Raw genomic sequence first — 10,474 nt, forward strand, 5'->3', positions numbered from 1 at the left:
AGAGAGAGGGAGGGGGGTAGCAAAGACAGTGAAAAAGGCAGAGACAGAGACAGAGACAGAGAGAGAGAGAGCACCAACCAATGAGAGAGAGAGAGAGAGAGAGAAAGATACAGAGGGAGAGAGAGAGAGAGGCAGAGTTCCAACATTCTCCAGCTTATCACTTGTGCAAGTGAGATTGTGTTCAATGTAAACAAAAGTCCTCTCACCCTTCTATCCCTCTCAGGCGAAACTTGTTGGGAAACAAACTTGAACACTAAATTGTTATGGTGTGAAAGAGGAGAGACTAAGAAGCCTGCCCCTGGTTCTGCTCCACGTGCACGTGCTGAGGAACTACTGCCAGTTTTCCTGAGCCTCCTCTCTCAGAATATGCAAACAAAGAGCCTCAAATACAAACATCGTGTGGCAGATACAGAATACTGTACAGGACACTCAGTTCTGTGCTTGTTGCTTCTGTGTAACCATACTGTATAAGGTATTGCCTGGTTGATGTGCTAGACATTACAAGGGCCAGGAGTTTTCCTGATCACATGATCTGATAAGGGTAGAACTCTGGGTCTGTATGATCTGACCAGGAAAAACTCCAGGGCGTAGTTATAAACTACGACAAGTGCCCAGAGTTTTCCTCCCACTTTGGTTATAAGGTCAGGAAAAACTCCTGCCCCCTGTCATCATGAACAGACACATAAATGAGAACATAAATGGCTCATCTGTTCAGCCCATCCACAGAAGAGCCACCATTACCCACTCCATTCCTGAACCTACCCTCACCACACACGGTCAAAGGGGATGACCTGAAAATGAACACACACCAGTATAGACAGTCAGGGGCAGCATATCATTGGGCGCCATGGTAACGGGGCAGGCCGATTAAAAACAATGCGGGAGTGAAATGACATAATTGGCCGTAATCAGAGCACCTTTACCGAGAGGCCTCCCCTCTCTGCTCGACCGGTAGCAAAATGCCCCCATCACCATAACAACGGCAGCTGGTGCTCTCCACCAGAACATCAGGACACATAGAGAGGGAAGTGTGTGTGTGTGTGTGTGTGTGTGTGTGTGTGTGTGTGTGTGTGTGTGTGTGTTGGAGACAGGTAAAATCCCTCAACCCTTAGGAGATATTCTGCTAAGCCCTTTTACATGATCAGTATCCATCACACCTACTAGTAGATATGTACTGTAATAACAACACTCAATACAATAAAATATGTCATACTATGTATAACAGTGTCCATCATTTTAAAACACATGTACATCATGTACGACATAACCGATATTGTATCAAGAACAGTCAAATCAATATTACCTCCCGTCGATGTTGATGGTTTTGACACAGCCAATTTGCCCACGTCCCCCAAGCAAGAGATAACATATTAGGATGACTTAATATGCAAGTGTGCATGGCATCAGCCCCAATGCAGTCTATTTCCATTAGCCCTTCTATCTGTGCACTGATAGCCACCCTCTGAAAGTACGGAAGCTTAACCCACAGAGTCAGACTCATATAGCCGGGGGACTGTGTGAGACAAAATGACGTTTTCTCCCTTTAATACATTCTGAAAAAGCACTGCTCGATTGTGCCCACGGTTACTGTACATTCTCCACGCCGTCTCGCTGCCAGAATTTCTCCATTCATTGAGAAATTAAATGTCAGGGATTGTACAGGTGAGTAGAAATGAACACTCACGCATCCCACGGCCAAAACGCTGACCCCTTGCTGTGATCGTGGCCGTACCTTTTTAAGTTATTAGCATTGTGCGTCTTGGATTGCAGGATGTGGAATGGTTGGTGTTCCTCTGTTTGCCATCAGAATCAGAATCAGAATGATTTTATTTGGCCAAGCATGTACATTATAAATTAGAATAATTTTAAATAATTATAAATTACACTGTCAGTGCATTGTGTGTGTGTGTGTGTGTGTGTGTGTGTGTGTGTGTGTGTGTGTGTGTGTGTGTGTGTGTGTGTGTTTGTGTGACAGGGTGGGGTGGGGTGGGCCATAAAAGTGTTGCAATTGTAGCCTTCTCATTGTGTGAGTGTGTGTGTGCGTTCGTATGTGTATGCGTATATGTGTGTGTGTGTGTGTGTGTGTGTGTGTGTGTGTGTGTGTGTGTGTGCGTGCATGCATTAATGTGTGTGTATTTGTGCGAGAGAGAGGCAGCAAGCGATTACGAGAGAGATGGAGGTAAAAAGAAAGAAAGAGAGAGAGAGAGAGAGAGAGAGAGAGAGAAGGTGAATCAAAACTAACATATGACTGTTAGAATCCATTCTTGCCTTTAACTGTCATCTTCCTTGTGACACTTTAACAGGGGAGAAAGTGTACTGTTCTGTCGTTGTTATTGTTCAGACTGCGGAAAGAATACCAGCGGCATTTGCTCAGCGACCACCCGCAGATTTTCTCCCTCCTAAAACCCAATCTCAGAGTTCAGTGATTCTCAGGTTGAGAGCATCGCGCCGATGACACCAAGAACAGCTCGTACACGACAAACATTGTCTTTTCCACACAACTGCCATGGGAGCACAGGGGAGAAATACATACACAGATGAATAGGGTGACCTTCTAAAAGAGCTTAACGTGTTCAAACCGCTGGCATTTCAAACCCTCTGTAGTCGATGGAGATGGAGAAGGTCCAAGCGAACCAAATCGCATCAAAGCTTAGCATTACAAGACATTATATCTTTAATGAAATCTTGTATTTTTTTCTATGTATATATTCCTAAATATGCCATTTTACCTCAGAAATCAAATCTATTCTGAACCCATGCGATAACTGGAAAACATGCACACAGTCCTGCTAATCTAGCGTGAAACTAACCTCAGACGGACAGACGGATAGCTAAGCTAACCTCAGGCAGATGGACGGACACTGAAACCCCAATACTGTTTGACATCCCACACATCAGACATGGGGAATAATGACATCAAATCAAAATGGCTGTCACTCCTCTTTGGTGCTGAAGGGCAAACAGATCTCTGATGTCATATCTGTGAGACGAGAGAAGAGGCCCCGGGAGGGCGCTTGTTTGGAGCTCCATCTAGATGTCAGAGCCCTGTCAGAGTATAGTGGGCCTGGGTTGCTTCTGAGTGGGTTGCTTAATACCTGTGGGGCTATGGGGACAGGTGCACAGATCTGGTATCAGCTTCACCTCACCAATTCTATGTAATCCCATTAGGGGAGAGGAATGCATCTGATCATAGACCAGTGCAATTTCACCCTATTCTGAAGTAGATAGTATAGACACATTATTTATTTCTTACATATATTTGTTCTTTCATGCTCCCATTGGAGAGTTAAAGATGTAGGCCTAACATTTGTAACATTGCTTGTGAGGAGTGTTCACAAAGGTAGGCCACAGGAGTAGGTTAGAACTGAGATGTTGTTACAGGGGGTCAAATCTCAAGGTCAGTTCCCTATGGCACTTCCAAGGGCTCTTCTGAGTAGTATTTATGAAGATCGGTAATGTAGGGCACTTGGAAGGTGACTAAGGGGTAATTGTTCTCCTGGATGGCAGTAAAGGACACCTCTGAAGGGCACCTCTTATAATGGATGGTTCCATGGACACTCTCCCTGGCTCTCCACTAGACCCTTCCTCCTTAGCAGTTGGCGACTCAGACATGAGACACACACCCTCCATGAGGGCATCCCTGCCCTGGACACTTGCCTCCCTCATCTCTCTCCCCTGCCTCCCCCATCTCTCTCCCTTGCCTCCCCCAGCCCTCTCTCACTGCCTTATCTCTAAGGACAGACTTAGCTCTCTCTCTCACACACACACACAAACAGACAAATATACACACACCCACACACACAGGCACATGCCCCACTAACACACACACAGACACACACAGACACACAAGTGGTGGACGGAAGAAGGGAGGAGTGATTGAAGGTGAAGGACAATGGGGTGAGAAAGGGATGAGGAAGAAACATGTCAAAAACAAATGAGTGAAAGATGGAGAGAGTGAGAGTCAAATAATAGGAGTTGGAGGATGGCCGAGAAAGGAGGATGAGAGGAGGGGAAGACGAAAGGAGACACCAGAGGAGAAGAGAGAGGAGAGGATTGGAGCCCCACGGTGTGCCCAGCACAGATAAACAAAGCCGAAGTCTCAGCCAGATTACAGCCACACAATCCTGCCAGTATAGTTCAAGGGCTTATGCAAGATTAAACAGAGACTAAACTATACAAGAGGGCAGAATAGTCAACTGAATACCTAGAGGAAGAATTTTGTGGTGGAGAGTGGTGGAGACTGATGTAACACCCTTTACAACCACTAGAGGGAGCATATGATCCAGCTAACAAGAGTCAGGCCCACCCATTCTCTCTTGGATTTCTCTCTCTCCTGCATATCAATAGCTCTGGCTGTAGCAATTATCTGTAATGGCTGTCATTATGACAATGACACAGTCAATGCATTTCCCCCCAGATTTACACAGCTAATGTCCTTGTAGTTATTGGTGAAAATGGTGACTTTTGAATGTAAAAATCAACAGCACAGACGAGAAACATGTTTTCTATCCTGTCTCTATGACACATGACATCCCCCCCCCACTGCCCTTTTAGCTCCAAACACATCATGTGACAATACTCCAACGAGACACTTGCATGCTTGTGTAACCAGGTGCCATTTCAGAAGACTTAGCCTTTCATGTGGGGTCTTTCCATTTTTTTTAACTCAGAAATCCTGTTGAGTTTTAGCAGTAAACTTAATGTGATATGATTGTAGATATTCTCATTAGTTAGACTAATTCAGAAATTCTTTGTCCTCAACCAAAGGAATAGTGCTCTATGCTCTATGAAAGCAGCTGCAGCAGCAACATCCAAAGTTAAGACAAGTTTAAAGTGGACAGAAACATAAGGTACATCTGGCAGTGAGATAGAAGCGTAATTCACATATCTGGATTAAGAAGTCAATATTTATGTCGATTAAAGGAACGAAACAATAACTGCAGTTGCCATTTCCAATGATCAATCAGTCATTTTGGACGGGAACGTTGGCTTTACATACGGGTTAGGAAATGTAGTTGTGTGAAAACCTTATCTGTTAGAAAACAGCGGTGGCAAGACCTTTATCTGGGCGACTTCTTTCTATCAAACATTGTATTTTTATATTTGTTACTTAAAGTATAACATACACACAAACAGTCATTACAATACAATACAAAAAGACAACTCTACAGAAAACTACATCATAGAAAACCCCACACAATAAATAATATAGGCATACACAGAATTACGAAACAAGGGGCAGGCGGGGAACAGATCGTAAAATAGAGGATACGGTAGGATTGGATCTAATCTTCTTGTGAGTAACTGAGATGATTTTACCATCAACATTTAATAGCATTATGGGTATATAAGAAGAATGCTGTTCAGGGTCTTTGTTCTTCTTAGGAATAAGAGTGATGGAAAAGGTCCAGAGAGTTGGAGGTAAAGATTTAACTGAGAACAAGTGTATATTCTTGTTAAAAGAAGTGTTAGTGAATCTTTCGACAAATTCAGGAAGAAACTTGTCAGGACCAGAAGTCTTTCAAGATGGTATTTCATAAATTATTTCCAAAACAGTCTCGTAGCAAAGTGTGTCGGCAGAAACAATTAAGCACTATGTTAGCAATGTGACTACGGCTCGAAGTCTTCATGTTATGGGTCTGAGCTAGCCCGTTGTGACACCTGGGCAATTCCTTCATAACAGATGCCCTCAATGGTCAAAGCCTTAGATTACCACCACTGAAGTATGGAAAGACTCACTCAGTGAAAGTGTCTTTAAAAGTGTGTCGATGGGTGTTATAGTCAGGGTCGGAGAATGACAGTTTCCCTCCGTCCCAGTCCAGCTGCACTCTGATTCTCTGTGGACTTTGCCCAAACGCTGAGAAGTAAATGTGGCTCGGTTGAAGAGTGAGCTTTATACTCTCCTCTCTCTTTAAGGAACTCTCTCCCTTCCTCTGTTCAGACTCTGTAATCACATCCAGATCCCATAGATTAGTCCTCCCAACCTCAATGTCCCTGATGTGTGTCCCTGAGTTAAAGCCCTCTGCGCCCAGGGCTGAGAGGTAGTAATCAAACCTCTTTGGGTTGTCAGGAAGATGCTGATGATAAACAAATGTCGATTTGGTCAGATCCTCAGACACTGCGACATTTGGTTGGGCAGTGTTGGGGTCCAGAGTCACAGGAGCTGAAGAGAGTGAATATAGAGGGACAAGAAGATACATTAAAGGTCCAGTGTATAGTTTTGTGCTTTGCTGCCCTCTGTGGCCACAATCACAAAAATGGTATCCTACGTTTTTTAATAGTAGCAATTATCAGCATATCCTTGTAAACAACCAAAACGGAAAAAAGGGTATGTAAAAGCTAGTTATACATACTGTACAGTGGCACTTCTCACTAATGGGCCAAAGCATTATATGTGAGAGGCTAATTCACCTCATCAGCTTCACCCTGTATGAACCGGAAAAAAGGTCCATCTAGCCTGGGTACTGGAGTGTTTCTGCCTTCAACAACACTATACTGTTGCCTTGCCAAGACAATGACAAGTTGGCTAAAGCACAAACAGACTGCCACTCGGGCTGCAAGGCCCAGGGGCTCTGGAGATGGGACATGGTCCAATGAAAGAGAGGGAGAAAAGGAGGGAGAGATGGGTGGGTGAGTGGGTGGGGGGGGGGGGGGGGGGGGTGGTGAGACAGGCATCCAAATGGATTTTGTCGGAATCCAGATACACCACCCCCCATCCCGCCCCATCATCCCCAACTCTGTGAGATGATGGATGTATGTAATTGAGTTTCCGGAAAACTTCCCTTGAGCACAGGAAGTTTAACATGCAGAGAGACTCCGGTGTCGCACTGGAGTGAGGCTAATTTAAGACAGGGATGAAGGGAGGGAGGAGGGATGGAGGGAAGGAGGAGGGATGGAGAGAGGCAGGGATGGGCGGGTTTCGCACCCCTGCACTCGCTTCAACCCCACAATGCCAGAACCTGCCTGTGACTTGTAATGACAGAATAATGGGTGGGGGTGTGAGGTGGTGGTGGGAGGGAGAGACAGAAACAGAGTGTGTGTGTGTGTGTGTGTGTGTGTGTGTGTGTGTGTGTGTGTGTGTGTGTGTGTGTGTGCGAGAGAGAGAGGGAGAGAGAAAGAGATACTGAGGGGAAGGCAGAGGTGCATATATAGAGAGAAAGAGAGAGAGAAAGGGATAGAATTAGAGAGAGAGAGAGAGAGAGAGAGAGAGAGAGAGAAAGGCAACAGGGCAGAAACAATGAGCCAGTAGGTAGGAAGAGCAGATAAAATGGTGGCAATAAAAATTCTATGACTACATACATCATTGTGACAGCATATAATTTTATCGGAGTACGTTGGGCCCTCTCTGTGCACTTGGATGCGTTACCGTGAGGTGGAGGGGGGGTGAGGCTGGAGGGGAGGTGGTGAAGGGGGGAGACCAGTGCGTGAGAGGAAGTGTGGGAGGAGGTGAGTGAGGGTGGTAAAGCAAGAGGCACCTTGTTGTTACTATATTTAGCGGACAATGCTTCTGAGCACCTGTTTGTGAGTGTGTGAGTGTGTGTGTGTGTGTGTGTGTGTGTGTGTGTGTGTGTGTATGTGTGTGTGTGTGTGTGTGTGTGTGTGTCTGCGCCCTCACGCATGGGCGTGCGTGTGAGTGTGTGTGCATGTGTGCGAGGTTACAGTATGTATGTGTCACAAGGTAAGTGTATGTGGGGGGTGAATGAATGTTGCAGAGGTGTGTTACTGGGAAATATGCCAGCATTTGTAGTACTGGGAAAGTACTGGGAATATGCCAGCATTTGTGTGAGCTGCATGCACGGGTAAGCAACAAAGTGTGCACCCCACATAAATGTACTGACCTAAATAATAAGACACCATAAATCATCACCGGACTTCTCCATAGGACTGAAATAATGGGATTCAGATGACTAGAACTGAATAATAACTGAATAATAGCACTTAAATATCTACCATGGTAACCTACAGTGCAGTACCTATTGAATTCATCGACAGAGAGATTATTTTTATGCTCCCCATCAACACACTACAGGTTCCTACTGTTGATTCATCATTGAAGCTTTTTTCCATACAACACAATCCCACTATCTATGTCATTATCGGTGACAGGCATATGCATGCTTTGATGGAGTGTCACTCTCATAACGGGCCTGAGTGAAACGACAGACCTGGATCGAGAGGCCCGCCTGATATCGAACGGCAAGGCGGGGACGGCCAAATCGAAGGCTAGAAATAGAAAAGAAATAGAGTCTGTCACTTGAGAGACAAACCAATTTGAAGGTGCCCGGATTCAATTCGATATCAATTCCATATATGTGTGTTTATTCAATTACGGTAGAGATTGGTGCTCGTCGTGAACGCTGTGTCAGTGCTGTTGTGTCATATCTGCTGATCCAAGCAGAGAATCTGGGGGTTTGGTTTGCGTTATGAATCATATTCGTTAGCGTGACCGTGACAGGCTAACAAGTGGTGGTGTCCTTGATAGAGGTGTTTATGCACAATGTTTATGCATTCTCTCTGTCTCTCTCTCTCTCTCTCTCTCTCTCTCTCTCTCTCTCTCTCTCTTTCTCTCTAACACAAAATCATGTGTGAGTTTATTCAATACCAGCTCTATCACCGTACATTCTTAAGCGTGCTAAAGAATGGGACACTGGTAGCTAATTTGCCATTGAGTCACTCTATATGCACGGGTGTTAGCGGATAATCAGTGGCTAATTCACAGTGTATAGACATCTCATTAAAGATTAACAGGCCTCATAGGATCGGCTAGGCCTTTAATGAACTTTGCAACGATAGATGACTTTGGCTCCTCCATGTGAAAAGACGACAAATGAGTGTGACGCACTGCTGGAAAAAAAAGAGGAGAAAAATCAATGTGGCAGGAGGAGTGGCAGAGAGGACAGTCAGTGTTGCATGGAAGAGGGTGAGAGAGAGAGAGAGAGAGAGAGAGAGAGAGAGAGAGAGAGAGAGAGAGAGAGAGAGAGAGAGAGAGAGAGATAGTGTGCGAAAAAGAGAGCATACAAGATAAGAGGTTTATTCCAGAAGATACAGTCAAAATCTACATGAACCACCAAAAGGCAAAGCGGTGCTGATATTAAAAAAGTTGTTGTTTTGAATTTCTGCCTATGTCATTGTGTTAAGATGAAGGATAATGTAGCCTACAAAATGCATTGATAATAAAGTTTTTTTCTCTTCTATTCTAAGCTCCAGGTCTCTCTTTCTCCATTGTCATGTGATATGGGTTAACTGAAGTTCATCGCTGATGTCTGTCTTTCTCCCTAAATGATGCATGAACAAATCCCTCAAACTGTTTTATTTCCCAGAGATATACACGACATTACAAACTTTGCAAAAACAACTTCTTTGTTTATGCTAATAAGTACAGTGAAACGACTCGAAGCTGGCCATGAGTAACAATCCCTCTTCTGGAATAAAAAAACTGTTTGTTTACCACAGAATAGAGGACCACACAAAAGAGCTCACCATGGAAGCAATTAATTTCCGTTCCCTATTATCTCCCACTGACCATCCTGAAAACCCAATCGACAAAGAGAAAGGCAATTAATCCACTGTTGTTGTTCATTGACGTTCCCCCTCGAGGGGCCAAACATATGAAGATTGTATATTTCATGACTTTGAATGAAATTAGCTGTCGTGTAGCTAACTCGCGACACTCACAGTATAGGCTCCACTTCAGTAGTCTGAAATGTTGATTATTGTGCATTGTCCCAGTTGAGTAGACAAAAAAATAAATAAATATATACAATAAACACTTTAGAAAACAGTTACAGTTGTGAAAGCTTGCACTATGAATGACTTGTTAATTAAAAAAAAACACTGTCCTGGTAAAGCTGCTATTTTCACATTCTCTCCAGGGTATTGGAACAATAGTACACATTTCAAATCCATACATAACGCACATAACCACATTTGAAAATGTGTTTTTACCACACACTGCATGGTGTCTCATAGAGAGTGAGAGACAGGGGCCAAATCTTAAAAGTCTCTCCTTGATTCCTTGGTCCTGGGTCCTCCCTATCCTCGTCTGCTTCTCAAAACTCATTGGAGGAGGAGGTGGTCTGAGGTTCCCCCTCTCAGACCTTTCCCTTCAATGTGTTTTGAGAAGGAGGGGAGGAGGGAAGAGAGAGGACACAATGAATCAAGGAAAGACGTTTACTATTTGGCCAAGGAGTTCGTAATTGTTACAAACTTCTAAACCTCAAAGAGAGGCAAACTCTCCCAAAAGTGCTGCTCTCTCATTATCACCAGAGCAACAAAAGATGTCACAGGAATTTGACACGAGTGTAACATTTCGAAGTGACAACAGTGTAAGTATTGTTTGTAAGATTTTCTGACACCACATACTGTACCATAGATATGTGATCTATTTATATGCACTGTACTGGGTGCTGGGAGTACATTCCTCCAGCTGTCATTTCCCTCCCAGTATTCTCTCTGACAGAAGTGTTCCATTGCC

The sequence above is a fragment of the Argentina silus genome, assembly GCF_951799395.1.
Source record: "Argentina silus genome assembly, chromosome: 13".
In the NCBI taxonomy this organism is placed as follows: Eukaryota; Metazoa; Chordata; class Actinopteri; order Argentiniformes; family Argentinidae; genus Argentina; species Argentina silus.